Source organism: Colias croceus, chromosome 22, assembly GCF_905220415.1.
Source record: "Colias croceus chromosome 22, ilColCroc2.1".
Lineage (NCBI taxonomy): Eukaryota > Metazoa > Arthropoda > Insecta > Lepidoptera > Pieridae > Colias > Colias croceus.
Genome location: NC_059558.1, coordinates 4,149,536 through 4,171,526, shown reverse-complemented (window position 1 = coordinate 4,171,526; position 21,991 = coordinate 4,149,536). Strand labels below are relative to the sequence as shown.

The window sequence follows — 21,991 nt, the reverse complement described above, 5'->3', positions numbered from 1 at the left end:
TTTTCTTGTTTATCAATTAGTGTTATATACGCAATGCGCATGAATTTTTTCACATTTATAAAGTTACTTTATGTTACCTTAATCAGGCCTTCAAGATAAGTCTCTTTCCCCCAAAGACATTTCGAGCTAAGTTTGTGCACTCACTACGTTGCAACCGATTACAATTTATACAATTTGATCAGCGCATTATTATCCTTATATAGTCGTTATTAAAATCTGCTGAATACAATTGCCGAAAAACTTATGATTTTCCTAATTAGAACGTTATAAATTCATTAAATTTCCCATTTTTTGCCTTACAAAAACTATTGATAAATACTGCTAAAAGTTATTTTTTCCATTAATTTATTCGAGTTGAATGAGTATTAAACCTTTAAAAAATTTTTTTTTGAATTTTGATAATTCTTTAAATATTAAAAAAATATTTAAAATAAGTAGGAAAAATCCTAGCGAATTTCTTTAGTCGCGCTCCTTGGGCCGGAGCGTTCTGACGTGTGCTCTACGCTCGATTTTCCTTCATACCGAAGTGAAAGTTGCTCTACTTCATTAAATTTAATATTTTTGTTAATTGATTATTTTTATCTTAGTTTTGTGCAAATATTCGTATTTTTAAACATTTGATTTCGATATGGAAAATAAACGAAAAAAATATGCGTGTAACTACTAGAAAAAAAATTATCTTCGAACATAAAGTTAATGAAACCAAAGGTGATTGGCAAAAATTTCGTTATTTTACGGGGTGTCAGTAAAGGGATGTATATTTCTTTAAAACTAAAGTAAGCTCATAAATTTTCTTATAAGTAATATAATTTTTTTTTGAAGTTCCAAAAATGTTTATTTTTCGTTTGAGAAATACGAAACATAATATAAACTTGTATTGAGAACTTGAACTTGGGACATACGGGAAAAATGATTTGTTTACTCCAAAATTCCAAATATGTCGAGGTGTTTTAATTTTTTCTTCTAGTCATTTTGAACGTAGCGGCATGTTATTTGATTATTAATTTTGTAACTTAAATACAGGATGTTGGTTTTATATTCTGATCTTACAGACGCGCTGACAAATTTAGTCTACCATTTCTAGTTTAGACCTCTAAGTACCAATATTAAAACGAATGGATTATCATCACATCATCAAAACTCAGATGTAATGGAAGATCACAATAACATAGAAAATTCAATAGGTGTTGAGAACTAAACAAACACAAGTAACAGAGACGCGAAGAATAAAAAAAGAGGACGAAAACGATAATTCGTTGATGCTTTCCCTTTTCGACGTATTGTTAGGGTACATCACCAATCTGCAAAAAATAAAACTGATGATTCCCAATTGCTGATTAAAAATGAAAAACAAATAATCGACAACAGTGGTGAAAATTTGCTGATCACAATGAAACATCCTTCAGTGGTAGCAGATTTACTCATTTAAAATGTAAAGGAGAGGAGGACAGGAAAACATTATGAATGTGGATGGTGGATTGTATACAGGGTGTAATCGATAAGTATATGCAGGCGATTATGACGTTATTATTGCAGGTATCAAAAAACTTAAAACTGATATCGAAATTACTTTACCTAATGAGCAAAATGACAATTATAACTTTTTAAAAGTATAACGAGAAATATCTAAAAAAATTACTTTATACATTCCCATATCAAGAAGGGAAAATGGGACTAGTAAGTAGAAGTTAAATGTCTTATTCCGGCCAAATACATGAATGCGGAAGATGCGGTTAAAAATAAAAAATTTAATATTTGAAATACAATGCAAAAAAATAACACTTTTGTCATAGATAAGAAACATGACTATTTTTTCCAAATTCAGGGACAACTAAACGTTGCAGAAGCAGAAGCCTGCTTATTTGCTGTTTGGACTGGAGTGAATCATAATCGTCTAATATTAATTTAGTGAGAAACGTCTTCCCAGTTCAAAATGGAGAAATAAACCATCCACGCGAACACCGACATCCACGCGGACGGAGTCGCGGGCGGAAGCTAGTCAAAAATAAATATCTTTTGTTTTCATTTGCGCATTTTTCTATTTTATAATTTTTTACACAAACATTACATTTTTTTTTATGATATACAAAATTTGATAGAACGTATTCGCAAATTTTGTGTACTGATAAAAAGAATCACCCGGTGTAATTTTCACGAAAATTGTTTCAAATTGTCATTTTAGGTACTTATTACGAATATTAAATTATGCATACGAATGATTTAATTTTTAAAAATTAAGTGGAGCAACTTTCCCTTAGTACATTTGTATTATTTACATATAGGATGACAGGATGCATTTGTTTGCACTACTAGACCAAACCCTTAAGCTTCAGAAATACTTGCTTTTGCGCATTATTCAGCAGGTGAAACCGCGCGGCACTGCTAGTATAAAATATTGTGTTTATTATTGTAATGTGTTGTGCTCAAAATGTTTGTATTAAGATTAACAACTTCAACCTTTTAAAATGTGAAAATTTAATAAAAACAGCTTAAAAGCCTGAATTGAAACAGTCAGATGTTAGTTGAAGTAATCTTCACTTAGCCGCAGGTGCAAGTTGATCCTTTGAAATAAGTTGAAAAATGGAAAAGCATTAATTTTAAAAGGGATTAAATACATTCAAGTTTCATTTGTTTACAATTTATTTATGTTTGGAGAAACAGTGTGTTTAGTATGTTTATGAATTTAAAAATAAAAATCTTCATTAGCGATTTAATCTTTATTTATGTACGTTATTATAATTACATAATTAATGTCTTCAAACTAATATATATTTTCTCTTCATTTTTATTAAAATTCTATACATTTTCTTGATTTCACACCGAACTAATTTTGTATTCTAGATAACTTTTATCTCGATTACATCTTGGAAAAACTACAATAAATACGCAATCTAATGAGATTATTTACAGCAGAATTCGTATTCGTATTTTAGCTGCAATGTTATTGTATATTTTAACTAGCTTTCCACTCGCAGCTTCGCCCGCGTAGTCAAAGAAAAACCCGCATAGTTCCCGTTCCCGTGGGATAATTCTCGGGTATCAAAATATCTCTATACCAAATTTCTTGCAAATTTGTTCAGTAGTTAAGGCGTGATTGAGTAACAGACAGATAGAGAAAGTTACTTTCGCATTTATAGTATTAATATCGATTACATTTTCATAAACTATGTCATGAAAAGTGAAGTATAAAAATAAATGATTCTGAAAAGCCAATGTGTTTTTATTTTTATTCACCATATCTCAAGCCTCGGTGGCGCAGTAGGCAGCGCGTAAGTCTCATAATCTTAAGGTCGTGAGTTCGATCCTCACCCGGGGCAATATTTTTAATAACTTCTAGTATAACTTTGATCCTAATCTACGAATCATAATTGATTTTTATTTTAATCGACCACTTTTTTACCGTATTTACTGAGTAGGCTCTTATTTTTTTCTTACTATTGCGGGCCTTGAGCGCGGGGACCGAATCGAGAAATTCCGTAACGAAAAAACCTCACGCTCCCCTGTGGCTTGAAGGCATAGCATGCAATAGCTTTACCGCGGCCGTCCCCGAGTGCAACAGCCCACACGTCGTTATTTCTTCTGACTTTCTTTGCGTATTGCCTTTCAAGCCAGGCGAAGTCAAGTCAAGCGAAATAGGACTCTACCCGATAAGACGTATCATACTATGAGCGTAATAGGAACGCATCCGGACCGAAAAGTATCACTTAATTTACGTGATACTTTTCGGTCCGGATGCGTTCCTATTACGCTCATAGTATGATACGTCGTAATCCTCCACTATGTCCACTAAAGCGTATCAATTACATATTTTAAATTTTATATTAATTTTCAATCTTACATTTAACAAAACTGTAGGTATTTCATATTTTTATAGCAATCAAATGGTTTATAAACATAATTTTTGAAAGAATAGCAAAAATTCGATCACTATGGGCTATAATCATCACGCTAACAGAAGACCAACAGAAGCGGAGCCACGCGGGTGAAACCGCGAAGCGCAGCTAGTACATTTTTTTATCTGAATTACATGCTGATAATGAATTAATTGATACTATAAACATATAATATATCTACAGGTATTTGTGGGTAAGTATATAGAGAATGATAAATCTATACTTACTAACCTAAATTATAAATAACTTTGTATGTCTGTCTGACTCCTTACACCTTTACCACTGAAACGATTTGGATGAAAGCTGGACTGAGACCTGAGTAAGAATATAGGATAGGTTTGATCCCGGGATTCCTCATGGCGAAGCCGATGGCGGAAAGCTAGAAAGTATGCTACATAATATTATGTACCACGCGACTCGCGAGTCCGGGGCGAGTATCACGTCGTATAGAAGTCTAGTCTAAACGAAGAAAAACACTAATAAGTACCCAAAATTTTAAAACAAACCTTTTCTAAAACTAATATTTTCCACCCACCTTCCACCTACCACCACCAGTACACAACCATCTTGCATTTAAATAACATCTGTAATATGGTATCATTTTCAACTATAAGCTGTTGTAATTATCGAGTAATTTGGAGCACAGCCAAGTGTGAAGCCTGCAATGTGGCGATGTGATTGTATGAAGCTTAAATAAGTGCTTTCTAGTAATAACTGAATTATTTTTCAGTAAGCATAATATAATTATAGAAGTGATAAGTATCTTGTATGTAGGTACTACAACTGATTATTTTTTTAACGTTAATATTAGTTCTCTATAATATTATATTAAATTACAATATTAACGACTTTCAAAGTTAATAACAATGACTTCTCTATGATATTTTTATGATATTTCATTAAAATAATACATCGAAGTTTGAATACTAATTTTAAGTTCTTCTTAATTATGAAGTGATAGTTTACGCAAATTAAAAGTAAGTTCATACTTACTTACTTTCCTAAAATTTTATTTAATGATTAATTAATACCATGTTCTAACAAAACAAAACACAAAAACAAGAGCGTCACACAGAACCCAGTTACAACTCAATAAAGATTTACATACCCATTCACGTTTTACTACACAGGGTAAATAGAGGCGAGGAATTTCCCCAAATTAGACGTTTATCTGGACCGTGAATGCCTAAATAAAGTCAGGTAGGATTTGGGTGTAATTCAAAAGTAGGTTACCACGGAGCTGAGTATTCTTATAAATTGTAAAACTTCAAAGACATCTCTCACGCGCGCAGCGAGCCGCGAACCAGTGTGGTGCGATATGCTACGGAGCTTTTAGATTAAGGCATGGGAGATAGCGATTTGAGTGTTATTTATTTAAAATTTTATAGAAAATGTATGGCATAAGAAGGAAAACATTAAATGAATTCTTTGATAATTGTTTTAAATTTATCAATAGTAAGTCTTCGAGTTACATTTTTACCTTGTTAAAAAGTTGAGATTGAGTTGTTTAAATTAAGGTTGTAGAAGAATATAATATTATAAAATACTAGTTATGTATCAAGTATTTCTATAGGTAGTTCATTTGTTATTCTGGTATATAAGCTACATCAACGCTTATTATCATCCAAATCCGTCCAGAAGTTTTTTCGTGAAAAAGTAATCAACATACATACATCCATCCTCACAATCTTTCGTAAGTACCTACAGTATTTGTAAAATAGGATAGGATTGTAGATTATTCGGTCTTATCAATATAAAATATAATATAAATAGTGATTCTTGATAGATCTATGTTACGGAATTTTCCTATGTTCTCTAAAACCACCGGATTTGTATTTTGATTATACCCTTGGACCCAAAATCGCTACAAGCCTTTAAATTAGCCCGTTAAAAGTATTCGTAGCTGGGGCTTAACTTGAAACGAAATGACTACACATAGTTCTCTATACTTTGTTACTATCTCCACTAACAGTTTTACTTATAGTATTTTACATTGTTACTTGTATGTGCATGTGAAATTATTGGAAAATCGACCTTGTTTAATTGGGGTAACGTTTAATTTAGTTTGAAATGTAATTTGATGAATATCGGGTTTTAATGGTACAAGATCGCAGATGTCACCAGAGAGCTAATTACATATATTGTACCACAAAGTATGTATGAAGTACCTCGTATACTTTAGCATTCACTTTGAGAAATATAATTGGGGCAATAGTATATTGAAAATTGAGAATAGTCATACCTTAATAGATCGTAGAAAAATATATTTAGAAAAGTGTAACAATTGTAATTATTACGAAGATTCAAAATAAATTTCTATTACGTAGTTAGTTATTACGAAGATTGAAAATAAATTTCTATTGTACGTGACCCTTTTTTTGAAAGGTTTAATAAATAAATTTCTGAATTTTAGTTACGAGAAAGATTAATATAATCGTTACATTGATTTGATTTTATATCCATTCGAATATGAGCGCCTTTCCTGCCTCGAGGCAAAAATGTTATTGAGTAAAAGTATATTCAGCAATAAATCGTAATAACATTCCATATATTCACATAGTTTACGTGGAAATGATTATCCATGACATTTTCAATTGTTCCTTTTTTCGTTGTTGTGATGTAACGTTTTGTTTTGGTTGTTACGTTTCTACTAAATTTTGTTTATGTTGCAATAATAGTCGTAGTTTTTCAGACTGTAATAATAGTTAATACACAAGTTTGATAAGGGGTACATGGTATATAACACAAACACAAACAAAAATAATTATATATAATTGAATAATAATTATAATTATTATAAAAAATAGAACAAGTTTTTACTTTTTATTATGTCAAAGTTCGTTCTCATTCAAAATATGCTATGAATAGGTAACGAAAAAAATAATACCTACTTACAAGACTGAAAACGTTGACTCAAGATATCCAAGAAATTTTAATAAAACAAGCTCTAAATAGCGAGATAATGATATAAAAACTTTATAGAATTAGGCCCGTGGCTATAAAACATGTTAGGGGATTTATACATTTCCCCCGCGAATTTACAGGGAAAAAATACAGATTCGCCTTCAGTCGTAAATTCTCAATGTATATAAAAATATCCAGAGATAAGATTCAGAATTCTGTTACCTTTACATTTTATGTAAGTTATATGTGACATGCGATCTATGATAAATTGTGGACCAATGTACATTTTTTTTTTTTTTTTTATTTATTATCAGAAACAAAAAAAGGTTTACAGATATATTAATGTACAGTTGTGAATTAAAAAAAAAACACTGAGGTTTATAGTAATGTTCGTATACAATAATTTATAAACAAAACAATTTCGGTTTAACTGTAGAATACATAAATTGAGTCTAAAGTTTGCACAAAAATAACAGTTTCTTTTTTTATACTTATAACTATAACATCAACTACAACTTGTCTAGATAATATTGCTTAAGTTTACGTTTTATGTTTATTTTAGTAATACAATTTCTTAATTTAATATCCAACCCATTCAAGATATCTGGTATCAAGAACGCGGTACGTCGTTGGCCATACATGTTTTTTGAGAATGGTTTAATTAATTTATTAAGAGTAGTGTTCCGTGTATGGTAAGAGTGTGAATTTAATGTTTGATATTTTGTGTTGAAGAAGTTTTCCTTGAGCAACTGAAATTCAAATTTATAATTAATTGGCAGGACACTGCAATGTTTGAAAAGTTTAGGTATGTCATTATTAAATTTTCTTTTTATTTGCGGTGACACAATTTTTTTGAGAATTCGAACTTGTATGTTCAGAATCCTGTGCATATATGTTTTATAAGTCCTACCATAGCTACTAAGGCCGTATGATATTATAGAATCAGCAAAAGCATTGTACAGCAACAGTCTTGTTTTATATGGTAATCTGTTTTTAATAATATACAAGACTGCCAGAAAAGATCGAAGTTTATTGCACACCTTTTCAATGTGCATCCTCCAGTTGAATCTGTTATCGATTATTACACCTAAGTAAGTGTAGGAGTCGACAGCCTCAACAGTTTCACATTCGCAAGTTGTCGCACGTGGTTTACAATGCATACACTTATGCGTGTGATTTTTTATACTTTGGTATAGATTACCGTTGACGTGGGGAGATTTGATATGCATTAATTTCGTTTTGCGTGAATTTATTACCAATCCAGCATCATGACACCATCTGCACAGGTTATCGAAGTCATCTTGAAGCAAATTCATCGCTGTGTCAACATTTTTATGGGATACTAAAAGGCATGTGTCGTCAGCAAATTGAAATATCTTCGAGTGTTCTATTGCTTCTCCCATTTTATTCACGTATGCCAGGAAATGCAAGGGGCCCAGCACAGAACCCTGCGCTGTTCCCATGTCCACCTTTGTAGCATCACTATACGTACGACCAATTCTGACAGAGTTGTTGCGATTTTGCAGATAATTTTTGCACCATGCCAGTAAAGTACCGGCCAATCCACTATCCTCCAATCTATATATTAGTTTCTCGTGATCAAGGGTTTCAAAGGCGCGGGAAAAATCAATAAATATCACCAGAATATGTTTTTTTTCGTTCAGATTTAAGTTTACTGTATCAGTAAAGTCTGATAGAAGGGCATTGGTGCTTTTTCCAGATTGAAAGCCGTATTGATTAGTAGAGATTATATTATTATCATTATAAAATTTATGTATTTGATCACTAATAACTTTTTCGACTATTTTATCAATTGACGAGAGTAATGTAATTGGCCTATAGTTCACAGGGTCTTCGTGCGTCCCTTTTTTAAAAATTGGTCGGATACATCCTACTTTAAGCTTATCTGGATATTTACCTGTCTGGACCGAGATGTTTATTAGGTTAACTATAGCAACAGTAAGATTTTCTGATATATATTTAACGTCCACGTTTCTTATTCCATCTATGCCGGGACTTTTTTTATTGTGTAGATTTTTAATAACACTGGAGACCCTATTGTGTGTTGTTTTTTGAAATCTCATACATACATTTGGCGGAACATTTTTAGACTCTTTAAATAGGCGTTCAGTGCAGTTTGGAATAATATTTTTTATGGAGTTATAAAATTCAACGGAAAATTTGTTTGCAATTTGTTTCACTGATATATTTTGGGCTTCAAACGCTTTAAGTATTGAGTCATCAATACTTTTTGACTCCCTACCACAAATGTTATTTATAATTTGCCATGACTTGTTCGGATTGCCGTAGTTAGTTTTTATTTTATTTTCATAGTATTTATTTCGGTAATATTCGAGTAGTTTATTAGTTTTATTTCGAACTTTAATATACTGAAGTCTGAGGATATAATTGTTTGGATCAGCTCTCCATTTATGAAATAGGTAGTCGCGTTTTTTGCACAGTTTACTTAGGTTTTCGTTCATCCATCCATAGTATATACTGTATTGTATATCTATAGTTACTAATATTATAATAATAATAATAAATAATAGCTCGAAGGGTGGAAGCGAAGCGTAAGTGGCGAGTGGGCACGTGATGCTGGACCCTCAAGGAGCGCGTGATCGTCGTTTAAAGTCCAGGGACGCCTCTCCACCCTTAGCTGCTCACGACATGTTGCCCTCTTGTTGCTAAGTTACAGCGACTTTTTAGAGGGCCCATCTGTGAGAGGGCGAGTCACCGTCTGCCAATATATTTTTACAAACTTTGTTGTAGAAAGGCAGACGCCATAGTTCCTATAGATCCAGTAACCTGTCCACATAGCACCCCTTCCATAGTCCAGTCATTTATTTCCATTTTCTGTAATAGTCCTACATCGGCCGCGGACTGCCCAGGGCTGTATCTCTATATAGTGCAGTCATGGGCAGGCTGCGGCTGGTGTCCCATAATACATTAAAACTCTCAAAAGGGCCTCTGCGTGTTGGATCCGTGTCCCCACGTAAGCCTTCCAAAAGACCGGGTACCGTCCTTCTGGTGGTACCCGAGTATTATGGAGATGAGAAACATAATAAATAAATAAATATTTCGGGACAATTTTCACACACGGCACGATCTGATCCCATACTAAGCTTTCGCTTGTGTTATGGAAACCAGACGGCTGATAAACATACATATATATAATTTTAAATAAATACTTATATAGATAATTAACACCCAGACACAGAGCAAACATCTTTGTTCATCACACAAACATTTGCCCCGGGTGGGAATCGAACTCACGACCTCTGGCTTGGAAGGCAGGGCCACTACCAACCAAGCCAACCGGTCAGTCAAAGAGGAAAGGTTTATGTATTTATGTATGCTTTGGTTTTCACGCATAAACTACTGGACCGATTTCAAAAATTCTTTTAGTGGTTAGAAAAAACCACAGGATAAAAAAAGCACACATCAAAATTATGAAACTGAAACAGGCTTTTCACTATGTATTTTATAAAAAAGTCAGTTAAAAATCATAGTTACACTTCACACATATACAGATGAAATTTCATATTTCACGTCAAAGGCCTTGAGTGGAGGCGGGAAAAATGACAGCTGTCACACTGATCAAGTATGGCGGTCGGTGGGCGCATAAAATATTATTGAATTATTAGTTAAATGTTCCCTATTCGGAAATAAAAATTACTTATAAGCTTTTTTATAAAAGCTTTGACCGTAATTTACAATATGCGATGTAAAAAAAATATATTTAGTATAGTTATAAAAATGAAATAAATAAAGTTTACTTGTTCAAAATACACTTACAACAGATAAAACATAAAATATTATAAAATTATGCTTAAAAATATACAACAATTAAAAAATCAATATTCAAAATAGTATAATAAAGCTTCAAAAATATTGCCCCGGGTGAGGATCGAACTCACGACCTTAAGATTATGAGACTTACGCGCTGCCTACTGCGCCACCGAGGCTGGTGAAAACTATCGCGAAATTACGCTACTAATATTGTTGACAGTTAAATTATGTACATAGTTCACAGATACCTAATGACTTTGTACATAATGTACCTATTGCAACTGATTTCAGTGGGTTTTTTTTTATAAGCAGTACAATAAATAATTAAGCCTAATTTTATAATGGACCGTAATTAGAAAAGACAATAAAATTTATACCTAGGTACTTAATTAGTTTAAAAAAGGTAATATCAATCAACAATCTATAGATATTATACTTAATAGTAATACTCTAAAGAATAAAAAAAAAATCTTAGATTGCTTACACTATAATATCAATTAACAACCAACCAACCATTCGCGAAAAAACTGAATGAGTTTTATCACAACCATTTTTAATTTTTAATACTCTTAAAAAAGATTTAAATCCGAGAACTCAATTTATAGAATACTAGCGGTCCGCCCCGGCTTCGCCCGTGGTACATGTTTACGTTTTCTCTACATAAGATCCACCCTCGTACTTCAAGGAATATATGTATAATAAAAAAAGAATTATCGAAATCGGTTCAGCCGTTCTCGAGTTATGCGCTTACCAACACATTTTGCGATTAATTTTTATATATAAGAAGATTGTAGGTAGTCAACTCAAAAATATTCGTATTCTTTGACATATTATTTCACATTCCTCGAAAATTGCGCTAAAATATAAGGTAAGAGTCGTCTTTCGTTTATTCTATTTTCTACAAGTTCATTCGAATTAATGCAAATTACTCCAAAATGAAATTAAACTTCACACAGGTTAACGACCTTGCTTTACAAATTTTCTACACTGAGTATTTTTATAAGGAACTTTTATTTTTCACATTATTTGAATTACAGAATAATTGCGAGGCTATGTAATTTTTATTAATAAATAATCTTATGTTACGAAAAATAAAATAAACACAATCATAGCAAGCAGCTATATTTTGGGCATGTCCCTTTTTCTATAAGAAATGTTTCATTTTTCCTTCCCTGTTTGTCATTTTTGGCGTTTCCTTGTTTACATTCTTTTATACAATTTTCCTTACCTACCTACAGGTACAGGTAAACCAAAAACCTTTTAAAATAGCTCACTATTGCTTACTTTAGTTACAAACAATTTTGTGTTGTCAAAACACACATGCAATATAATAAAACGTGTGATACTCAGAGACTGCCGCGGTAAAGCTAGCTAGCGCAAGCTATTGCATAGCATGCCTTCAAGCCACACTTCCGAGCCCGTCGGAGTGGGGAGCGTGAGGTTTATTCGTTACGGAATTTCTTGATTCGGTGCCCGCGCTCAAGGCCCGCGATAGAAGCTATGCAATAGCTTAAAACTATTAATAGCTTCCTGGTCTAGCAAATTGTGAAAAGTCATTGGCCATTACCCGATAACTTCAAAAATCCACATTAGATCCAATAATTGAAATTCAAATCGCAAACTTATGTGGCTATCCCTAATCGTAAATCAATACGAGAGTGTAAACATACGGCTCAAGAAACGATACGCTACGTTTCGCTACGTCGCGGTCGCTACGTTTTCTGTAAAATGATATGTATTTTAATGTTACAGTTTGTTGAAAATATAGTTGAATAAGTTTTAAATTCGTAGTTAAGTGTTTTTTTTTGTTTTTTTTTTATTAACGGTTAAACGAATAAATGCTATAAATACAGATCTATAAGAAAGAGTGCATATAAATGTGTGTTAAGTACAAAAATGGTTAAATTCAATTCAATTCAATTTGACGTCAAAAATAATAAAAAAAAAATAATACTTCATTTTCATAGGTTTCGGTATAATAAACATAAATATGTTTAAAATCAGAATCGTTGAAGTCAGCCTATACATTGCACGCAGCCTAAGTTGCTGTTGGAATAATAAGATGACGACGATCACTTAGTACCAACTACCACGTGATTCTTCTGCTCGTTTGCCTGCTGCATTAGAAAAAATGGTATAGAAGTCGCAACATAAACAAACACCGAGCTTCCTCATAAAAGCTGAGTTTACGAACGCATTATTATCTTGTATGTTTAAAAAAAATCAGGCTGTCAAATGACATTCCCTCGCAATGAGCCTATTTGTTATCCTCTACAGCCTACAGAACAGTTTTTGTAAAAACAGCCACGTCAAAATTAGGGCTTTAGTATGATGAGTTTTGTTAAGGTCAAGCAATATTGTAGATACGTATTTTTTATGGATTGATTTATTTTGAAATAAGATAATGATGTTTCAGTTATTAAGTTATTTTTAGGTTTATCTTCAACACTTAAAGCGAGATTATAATATCTTATATATAAAAATGAATCGCAAAATGTGTTGGTAAGCGCATAACTCGAGAACGCTGAACCGATTTCGATAATTCTTTTTTTATTATATTTCTTGAAGTACGAGGATGGATCTTATGTAGAGAAAACGTAAATATGTACCACGGGCGAAGCCGGGGCGGACCGCTAGTAATTAATAATGACGTGATAATGTTAATAATTAGTCGATAACAGGAAATGCCTTTTCTTTATAAAACTTTAGTAAGTATCTCGATTCTAAATTAAAATATTATTTAAATTGACTTACTATAAAAAAACCGTAATTTTCAAGCGTCAGCTAGTAGTTACAATCAAAACTTACAATTACTTTAAATAGATACACATAGGTATCTATAATTATTATAAAATTAAACAAAATACAGAAAAACAATAAATAAATATATTTCCCATTTTACAACGCTTATGTAAAATTATTCGATATTCCTGAACGTGAATAGCCCGCCATATAATTTCGTCTGTAAGTTGAAATAATTCGCGGGAATATTGTGATTTGTTCGTGCATTTTGAAATATTGTGATTTATGAATGCATTATTCTATTATTCTGTCCGTCTGTTGTATTAATAATAATGTTTATATGTCTCTCCTAATGTTAGTATATTGTACTTATATTGATCACGCATGACGGTACATCTTGATAGTTGGTTAAAAGCATGTTAATCTCTATGTAAATAAAATTCTCGTGTCATAATGTTAGTTATTATACTCCTCCGAAACGGCTGAGCCGATTCTCATGAAATTTTGTGTGGCTAATAGGTGGTTTGAGTATCGTCCAACGTCCATATTAATATCCCCCTTAGTAATAAGAGTACATCAGAATTCAGAAAAACGTTTGCTGCGACAGCAAACTAAAAGTTTACTTTATAAACGCACCTCCTTTCCATAATAAATAATTTTAATTTACCTAGTCTATAATTTATGTGTGCTAAATTTTATAGTAATCGGTTCAGTAGTATTTGCGTGAAATAGTAACAAACATACATACAATATACATACATCCATCCTCACAAACTTTCGCATTAATAATATTAGTAGGATTAGGTTTTAGACAAAGCCACGAGCGGAAAGCTAGGTAATTATTGACTAAACTATTTGGGTTAGCATCGAAATTGGATTTATCATCATATCACCGTGCACTATTTGATTGTCAATTTACTGTTAAATTAATCAACACAGTAATTATAGCTGTTGAAATTATTTTATTTACGTTATTGAGGGATAAAATAATCGATTATACTCAGGTAGTTTTCCGTTACAAAAAAATGAGCTCTATTAAATAACTCTCTTTCTCTCTTAACTAATTCTCGTATTTAGTTAAATTGACTCTTCATTTAATTGGTTAGCGAAAAAAATTCTATATTTGTACATCATAATCTATTTGCTACTGCTAGTTGCTACCTCCTATCTTCTTATAATATATATAAATCTCGTGTCACAATGTTTGTCTTCAATGGACTCCTAAACCACATAACCGATTATAATAAAATTCGCACACCATGTGCAGTTCGATCCAACTTGAGAGATAGGATAGTTTAAATTTCAAATCGTTTTAGAGAAAGCGGGCGAAGCCGCGGGCGGTAAGCTAGTACTATTATAGGATACTCCATAATGAGACACAAAACAATGAACACTCTAATTTTATTCCGGCAGTACCACGTGTAATTACTTATTCATAGACACCGTATTACTTAGCATTTGAAATTAAACTCTACAAGTGCCTTCTTAGTTTCGCTTTGTAACTAAACGACTGAATGAAATTTGAATAAGTTCCCACGATCTGCCAAGTATTTAGGTACATCTATTTCAATTTGAACCTTTGAAGACGGTTTGAAGACTTTTTTAATATGTATTAAATGTAGTGAAATACACACTAAACTACCTTTTTTTTATAGTGGGGAAATCTTCCAAAGATACCCACGGCCCCCGGGGAAGGAGTCGTGGGTTATGTCGTATTCTTACCGACTAAAACCCCACTGTGTTCCGTCGAGCCGCTTTAATGATGGGGCCGCGGGTATTGGTTAGAATTCTTCCGCGACACACTAAACTACCTACTGTTTATTGTTATGTTAGTCAAGACAAATAAAAAAAATATTGACATCTTTTTCGTGTCTCACTTTTATTTTTAATTATTACTAATTTAATCGACTTCTAAATATTATAAGGCCCTGAAATCGTAATGTACCTAGTTGTTTTTTAAAGCGTACCTAAAATTATTTCTATAAACATCTGTCTCTCTCTCTCTTATCACTCTATAGCATTCTCATTCATCTCTACAGTTCATCGAAAAGATTTTTACTTTGATTATTATATATGTACAATTTTTTTTATTATTACATAACTTGACTGAATGTACCTTGATTTACAACTGTTGATACGAACAACAATATGAAAACTTTTTGTTATTAGAAACGGCAACCAAAAAATGATTTCCTTCATCTCTTATCAGAGAAACCACGAACAATTTGGCTGTAAAGTCTTTTGTTATTTAATTAAACGTCCGCCGTCGCTCAACGATTGTTGCGGTTTTCAAAAATTCTCAAAGTCGGGGAATAAAATCGCTTTTATAATGAGAAAATCGAGTGTGGTACAAGAAACAAATTGATTGATTTTCAAACTTACAAGAGGCTATTTAAAAAATGATATTAGAGCGTAATAATGTCAATTCGATTGCATCATTTAGTTTGAAATTGTAATAAACAATATTATTTTTAGCTGTGGTTTTAGTTTCATAAATGAAGGTTGAGAAAAAAGAAAAGCAGCAGGTACCATACCCGGGCCAAGCCACGAGAAGCATTAAGTCTATATTTCATTGAACAAAAATACACTGAAGCCATACTTATACCAACGCTCTGCACTATTATTTTACAAAACCCATATAATACGAGTGGTTCTCGTATCGATCATATATTATTCATCACTTGGACCGCAGTGCAAAATCTTTCCCGTGGTCTATTGTCCGTAACATTCTGCAGATACTATAACCAAGTTTGTTTACTGCGGGATGATGTAACCGCCTCTTTACCTCTTGTTTTCACAATGGACCGCCGCTTGTGATTTTTGTTCGGGATTGCATGATAAACATCTAATGATGGTGTATTCAAGTACTTTTTACTTTTTAGTAAACTGTATGATGTGAAGCAAGTTATTAGTTATACATATGACTAGAAATAAAATAATTTATTTCAGTGAGGAATAAAGAAGAAATGCAAATAAAAAGAGAAATATGTAGGTACTTTAGAAAAAATAATAAAAGAGAAAGCATCCATCGTTACCGGTAATTACTGTAGCAAAAACAAGGCACATATTTCATTTTACAGCATCTAAAGAATTTACAGATAGCATCTTTAAATCACGGTTTATTATCATGATCTTATAAGTAAAATTGTAAATTTATTAAAATTACCCCCAAAATTTGACTTGTACCAAACAAAATAATGCGACACAAATTTACCATTTACCAACCATAACAATAAATAATAATTATTACCAAATTGAATCAATTTGCAAGCCAATCACGTGTTGAACGATCGTTTAAAAAAACGTGGGTTTTAAAAGAGGTACATGTTGCGTGATTTACAATCTTCTGTAAAGGTCTGACCACACTAGGCTGACTAGGCGTAACTGCTCGTCGCGACACATTTGCTGATTGGTCAAATTCAATGGCGCGCAGTTTCATTGTCACAGTGCGTCAACCTCATACAATTTCATAGAAAGAACATTTTGCTGTGTCGCATCACGTCGCTATGCTGCCGCGCTTACGCCTAGTGCGGTCGGACCTTTATAGCGACCTTTGGGTCTGTATAAATCGTCTGGTGGTATTTACGACCCTTTTCAACTTTATTACCGTTTGAGTGGTATTCAATTTCTATCGTGACTTGCTAAGGCGTAAGAGGTTTGACGATTAGTTCAGGATCTAGATTTCGCCCGTAGTTAAGGCAAGTATGACCATTAAACTAAGTAATAGTAGAAGTTGAAATTTGATTTTGTTCTTTGTATATTAATTATTTTCTTCTTTTAAGACTTGCCACTCGAACCGGGTCTCTCTCTCGGGTCGTAAATTGTTTATATATGTGCAAATCAGGCTTCCATATTGGTGTTTCAAATCGATCCATATGATAGGATTTATCATACCCCTTTACAATAAAGATTATAACAGCTAATACATGGTTATTTAAATGTAAATAAAACAACATGAAATACAAGCTTTTTTTAATTATGTAGACGTTTAATGCGCAGCGAAGGTACAGGTAAATTAGGAACTTACAGTGTCTTACAGTCGCCGTTTGACCTTTGCGTAATTTAGATATTTAAAACGGACAGTGCATTTATTTGGCCTCTACTCTTTTACAGACGACAACATTGCACTAGGTAATAAATAAAATTTTCTTTTTTTCATTCCAAATGGAATTTCCTGTGAATTGGGATTGCGTCCACGACAATAGGTTCACCTACAATGACATCGCACCTTTGTCTTCTTATGGGAATGCGGAGCTGCGTCACGCTATGTAACTTTTCCTGAAAGAAGAATCTAATAAACGTGACATTTATAAAATAAATGAAAGAGAAATAAAACATATTATAGATAACATTATTCTGTTTTTAACACAAGACCAAAAAACCGTTTTCAAATTGTCAGAACTAATCGAGATAATATGGCATTGTAATAGCACATAGCAAATGGCCAGCTTTCAGAGAAAAAAGGATCATCAAAATTGGTACATCCATTCGAAAGCTCTGAGGTAACAAATCTGAAAAAGTAGAGTCTAATTGAGAACCACCTCTATTAAAAAAAAATAATATTTCACATAAAAAGTTGTTTGATCAGTCAATTATTTGTGATTGAAGTCGAATCGTTTATATTTCTATCAACATTGTCTATATATTTGGTACAATAGTAAATTATTTTCCAAAACAATGGCCGATGTTAAATGGGTCGTTTTAATCAAAGCGAACGTACAGGTACATTCCTACGCAATAATGTTCCGCTTCGATGGTTAACTATCTTCACTACATCTGAATATTGTAGTTACAAAGCATTTATGGAATTGTATTATATGGAAAACTGACTTAATGATTGACATACATTTCAATGAATAAACTAAGTACAGAAGGTTATACGTATTTATTTAGATAGTATTTATGTAGATATTTCTCGTTTTTATCTTTTACTAGGGGTCCGCCCGCGGCTTCGACCGCGCAGTCAAAGAAAAACCCGCATAGTTGCCGTTCCCGTGGGATTTCCGGGATTGCGTCATTTTTCCGGGATAAAAAGAGCCTATGTCCTTTCTCGGGTATCAAAATATCTCCATACCAAATTTCATGAAAATTGGCTCAGTAGTTTAGGCGTGATTGAGTAACAGACAGACAGACAGAGTTACTTTCACATTTATAATAATATTAGCACAGTATTACAATATTATTAGGAAATATGGTAATACTGTGATATTAGTACGGATTTCAAGAAATACTTCCTTAAAGTTTGTACTATGCTTCCTTAAATGTTGTATAGATATAGTACATGAACAAATCCTTTGATAAGGATAAACAGCTGTTTGAATTAATGTGCCCGTTTAAAGTGGGTCAAAATCGACTCATAGTCTGTTCAATAAAATCATAATATGAAGGTGAAGTTTGAAGCTAATTAAAGCGAATTAAAAAACATTGCAACTAAGGGGCTAGACCAAAGGGAATTAGTAGATTTAGTATGTAGTATTATCTATACTTAATATTATAAAGCTGAAGGGTTTGTTTGTTTGAACGCGCTAATCTCAGGAACTGGTCCGATTTGAAAAATTATTTCGGTGTTAGATAGCCCATTTAACGAGGAAGGTTATATTCTATATAATATCATCAAGCTTATACCAACAAGAGCGGAGCAATGCGGGTGAAACCGCGGGGCACAGCTAGTGTTATCTAAAACTCTATCTCTTGAAGGCTTCACGCTAACGAAGTGACAGAAAAGCCAGTTATATGAAATTACTACGCCTACGGTCAGAAAGTAATTTTGACTCAATAAGTTTGATCTTTTCGTTTATAGTAAAAAATCCCAAAAAGGTCCGTCGACCTTCATTTATATGTTTATCGGATGAAAATTTTATTTGGGTTTTTACTCCATTATGCCCTCGAAATAAAATATTATATACTGTTACACAAAGGACAATTACTGCGGAACAAATAATAGCCAGTATTTATAATGATTTGTGTTTATAAAACATTATTTTATTTTTTCAAATAAACATTTTTAAATATTCGCAAACTCAGTTCAAACCTATACCTAAGTATATAATATTTATGTTTATTATATTTATGCTCTACCCTATTCCTCTCGTATAACTAATTTCCTTCCTTACTTTTGTCTGGAAGAAATCCCTATTTAACGATAAGACCGCCATTTGTTTTAATTTATAATTAGATAAAGATCATAGTTAAGTTATTTCAGATCAATATAGTATGAATGAATAAATATATAAATAAATATTAGGTACATATATGATCAATTTATCTGTTCTGTCAGAGTCTTTGACAAATTAAGAACTTTTTAACTTGACACTGGCGAAAAGTCTTCATTGCCATAACAAAAAATGAGAAGTTGTGTTAATTTGTAACTTAAGTGACAGTTTGCAATCTATGATGAATTATTTCTTGTAACTTGATTGTTTCTTGGACGTGATGATAAGAAATGTGGAGTAATAGTTCAAATAAATATTAGATTGGTATGTATCTATGCATAAATAAATAAAGCTAATTTAATACAAGTTCGGAAGAAGATAGATTAGATTTATCGACCCACGAAAAGCAATGTAATATTACTTCTGTCTTCTGCTTTTTATCCATGTACCTAATAAAAGCTCAAATTAAAATCTATACATACTTATAATAAAATCAAAACTGTAACATTGAATATTTTTTAACTAATACTTGGGATCTGCAATCGATATCGAAACCTGCATGGTTGTACTTCAATTTTGGTACAGAGATAGCTTTAAGGAAGGACATAGGATAGGTTTTATCCGAAATCTCACGTAAACGGGAACGTTGCGGGTTTTTCTGTGACTACGCGGGCGAAGCAACGGAAAAAAGCTAATCTATATAATATATAAAAATGAAACCCGTTTCGCGTTGTCACGGCATCACGTGTGAATGGGTGGACCGATTTCGATAATTCTTTTTTCTTATATTCCTTGAAGTATGAGGATGGTTCTTATGTAGAGAAAACATAATTAAATATTCTTAAATAAATCTGTATTATTACATTCACTATATCGAACCAAAACCATATTCTCTCTCAAACCTTGTAGTGTCAAGTTACGTCTAATCTTGTTTACGCTTGAACTCAACAAGTACACGTGTATTTTGTTGTAGAACCAAGTTATTAACTTACAAGTTCTAACTTAGTGACACCACAAGCTAGCGCACCTAAGTTCTAGATTAATTTGAATACAAGGCGGTTAAAGGAAATTTCTGGAAATTGTCGAAACGGTTTTTTGTTAACTAACAATAGTTAATAACTAAATAAAGCTTTGTGTAAATTTTTCTGATAACACTAAATTAGATGAATTTCGTGGCAATATTTATCCGCAAGTAGCTGCTTCACGCGTCTTCGTACGTGTACGGAAATAAGGAAGCCTATTATATTATACATAAAGAAGCACATGCATAATATCATCTATACATATAATAAATCTGTAGAAGGGTCAATTCTGAACATTGAAAATATTGAAAAAATAAATGTTACTGAATCTATACTAAACCTAAATATGTGATTAAATATTTTTTTTGTCTGTTCAGGCATCACGTGAAAACTTACGGTGCAATTTTGATCAGACTTAGTATAATAATTATACCTTATTATCTTGGGTATAAAATAAGATACTTTTTATCCTGGAAAAATACGTAGAAAAAAAAAAATCTTAATTTTTCGAATCGGAGTCGCGGGCGGAAGCTAGTTATTTAATAAAATTCACTAACATCAATAACTATAACAAAAATATATTGTGTTTATCAATCTGAATATTATATAACACATTACTTTATCGCCTGTAACACTCTTGTAACACCAGTGGGACAAAATAAAAACAAAACATTTTACAAAATAAGGAAAACAACACCGAAAAATGTGCAAAAAACGAGTCTAATTAAAAAGCTCCCAATTCCGAGTAACAGACTTAATTTTGGTCTAGTATATTTTTAACTAGCAACCTTATTTTGAGAAAAAAAAGCTTGAAATTGAGCTAGCTAGCCTAGCTTATTAATAAAACAATTGTTGCATACATGCATTTAACAGAATAACAAATTAATTCATACATTAAAATATGTATTTTAAACATATAAATCATTCATTATATTGTGATAAAGGTAGATATTATTGGTAATTACGCCTCAATCACTGTTTTATATGTTGCCAATTACCAATGATTAGCAATTCAAATATTTGTTTCTAGCCAGCGATATTTGTTATGCAAATACAAATATTATTTCATGTTTATTCAATTATTATGATTAGGGGAAAATATTTCCTTGAAACATTAAGCGCTCAATTAAATAAATACAATGAAACAAAGACTTAAAATTATCACTACATAGTATAAAACAAAGTCGCTTTCTCTGTCCCTATGTCCCTTTGTATGCTTAAATCTTTAAAACTACGCAACGGATTTCGTTCGGTTTTTTTTAATGGATAGAGTGATTCAAGAGGAAGGTTTTAGTATATAATTTATTAGGTTTTAGACAGAGCGGGCGAAGCCGCGGGTGATAAGCTAGTTATGTAATATAATTAAAAATAAAATATAGAGATGTTACTACGTGTAGAAATAGGTTCTTGTAACAAGTATTTTAAGACAGTAATATTGTGAAATACTATACATACGATAGCTATAGGTAATAGGTATGATCATTTT

General features: G+C 32.2%; 2 non-coding genes across 2 annotated transcripts; one reads left to right on the top strand and one right to left on the bottom strand.

Moving 5' to 3' along the window:
• The first annotated feature begins 3,244 nt into the window (after nt 1-3,244).
• On the top strand, nt 3,245-3,317 carry Trnam-cau. Its single transcript has one exon. It is a non-coding gene; the product is annotated as a tRNA-Met (tRNA).
• A 7,375-nt stretch (nt 3,318-10,692) lies between these two features.
• On the bottom strand, nt 10,693-10,765 carry Trnam-cau. The gene has a single exon. It is a non-coding gene; the product is annotated as a tRNA-Met (tRNA).
• Nucleotides 10,766-21,991: the final 11,226 nt, after the last annotated feature.